This window comes from Aplysia californica, unplaced genomic scaffold (genome assembly GCF_000002075.1).
Source record: "Aplysia californica isolate F4 #8 unplaced genomic scaffold, AplCal3.0 scaffold01453, whole genome shotgun sequence".
Taxonomy (NCBI): Eukaryota; Metazoa; Mollusca; class Gastropoda; order Aplysiida; family Aplysiidae; genus Aplysia; species Aplysia californica.
Window position 1 is genome coordinate 56,180 of NW_004798723.1, and position 2,580 is coordinate 58,759.

The following is a 2,580-nucleotide window of genomic DNA, read 5'->3' on the forward strand; positions in this document are numbered from 1 at the left end:
GATGGAGACCAAGGATGTTATATGTACAATAAGGTTCATGATGGAGACCAAGGATGTTATATGTACAATAAGGTTCATGATGGAGACCAAGGATGTTATATGTACAATAAGGTTCATGATGGAGATCAAGCTTTCTTGCCAATTTGGCTCTTCTGTTGCTTACAAAGGACGAGACTGACTTTAACAGCAAAGTTGTTCCTGCATCCGATCCAGACATTGGGGATTGCCTTGTTAGTGAGACAACTTCCTGGGCCTTCGGCATATTGTGATAGGGTGGCCAGTTCCTTTCCACGCCGCCTTTACTTCTCCAACTCGAAGTCAGGTACCCATTACTGCTGGGTGGGCAGGAGGGGGTGAAAAGATCCGCGTCCGAACCGAGGCTCGAACCCGGACTGTCCCCTTTGGAGATGAGCGCACTAACTACTGCACCACCGCACCCTCACGTCAGCAGTAGGGGCCTACATCTTATAATTTCATCAGTACTATTCATCATATGTCAGTCATGTAAGAAAGTAGCAAGCAATCTGTAATAATCATACTGAATAGAGGGACATAACTCTTCCAGGTAGTAACCTATTGATTATCATGATTGTGTCCCTTTTAGCCACTTGTCTATTGTGTAACTCTTCTGAATATTGGGATAGACAATCAAAGTCAATCTATTAGTGACTAAACCCCCTTGCCCCGACAATGTCATGCTCATAACTGTGCCTGATCTACAACAGGGAACTGCTGCTTTTTTCCCCCTCATCCTTACTATCGTCATTTTCCTCTACTTCTTTTGTATGTTTGTCACACTCTTGTGACCCGCTTTTTAAGGGGTGCCTCGATAGTCAAAGCAGACTTTGTGCTGTTGAAGCTAGAGAGGTGAGCAGAGTAAGTCTGATTCCCTGTAAGGATTCTGTGTTGACACCCACCCCTTGGCGCTCATATGACCTTACGCAGTTGCGAGCGCCGTAAAACCTCTACTACAACAAACAGACTTTCTGCTGGACCGTCGTATCTCTCTCATCCCCGGCTGTTGACAAGCAGGATCGAAGCCCGCTTCCTAGATGATCTTAATTGTGCCAATGTGGGTGTAAAAACACGTAGCCTACATTGAATACAGTATGTCAGTTAGTGGTTATTCAGTGTTTAAGTTTAAGGCCATAGGCTCACACCACGTCATAAATCACACCTTTTACTACACTGAATACAATAAACGGCACCCCCCTGCTGACCCAAGCTCTCCGGCTGGCGACAGAGAGACGCCTCTTTCTTCCCGCGACACCCAAGAGGGTATAAGCGGCGTATAAAAGTAAAAGTAAAGTAAGAATACAATAAATAAGTTAGTGTTTATTCCGTGTTGAAAGCCACGGGCCCACATCACATCACATAAGACACACATTTTACTACATTGTATACAATAGGCCTAAGTAAGGAAATGTTTATTTAGTGTTTAAGGTCATTGGTCCACTTCACGTCATAAATCCCACATTTGACTACATTGAATTGAATAAAGTATTATCAGTAAAACTCTCTAGTATTATGTGTAACAACCATTATAATTATAATAATAGTAATAATAATAATAATAATAATAATAATAATAATAAATGCCGTATTACCTGTAGTGCCACTTTTCTCCAATGGTGGGGTAGCTCGCTGCTCCAACACAGGCCAGGAGAACTGCCAGCAGCAGCAATGCCGGGCTTATCACGGGAGCTTTCATCTTCGCTTCAGGCTATATAGTTGGACAAGTGCTTTGAAGTAAAAAAAAAAAAAAAAAGAAAAGAATTTATCCTGTTCATTCACGTAAAACTATGTTTTGTTTGCTTTAGTAAGGTTTTACTGCACTCGCAAATGCATAAAGTCATATGAGCGTCAAGGAGTAGATATCAACAGAGAAGTCCTAACGGGGAATCAGATTTACTCTGCTCACCTCTCTAGCTTCAACAGCGCAAAGTCTGCTTCGACTATCAAGGCACGCTGGAAATAATAGTTCACAAGAGAGTGACAAACATACAAAAGAAGTAGAGGAAAAAGGGCGATAGTAAGGATGAGGAAAGAAAAAGCAGCGGGTTCCCCCTATGTTGTTCCGGCACAGTATGAGCATGACATTGATAAATCAGCCCATTTACAATTCTACTGTGCGTGAGAACATGCTAATGTCCCACCTTTGGGAATGGCCTAAAGACACTTCAGTCAGTGGCACTGCCATGGAAGTAGTAGAAAATTCTTTGGTAGCCTTGCTACGGAAGTAGTAGAAAATCTTTTGTAGCCCTGCCATGGAAGTAGCAGAAAATCTTTGGCGTTACCAGCTGCGCTGTCACAATGCGTGCCTTTGTATCCCGCGCTCAGTGGTGACGTCACCCAACTCGGCGGATTGAGCGGCGATCGCCCCAAGGACCTTACAACAAACCTTATTGTATAACCTCCTTGGATTGGCCTCTAAGGGAAAAATCCCGCATGAAGCATGGAGACCAAGGAGGTTATATGTACAATAAGGTTCTTGATGGAGACCAAGGAGGTTATATGTACAATAAGGTTCTTGATGGAGACCAAGGAGGTTATATGTACAATAAGGTTCTTGATGGAGAC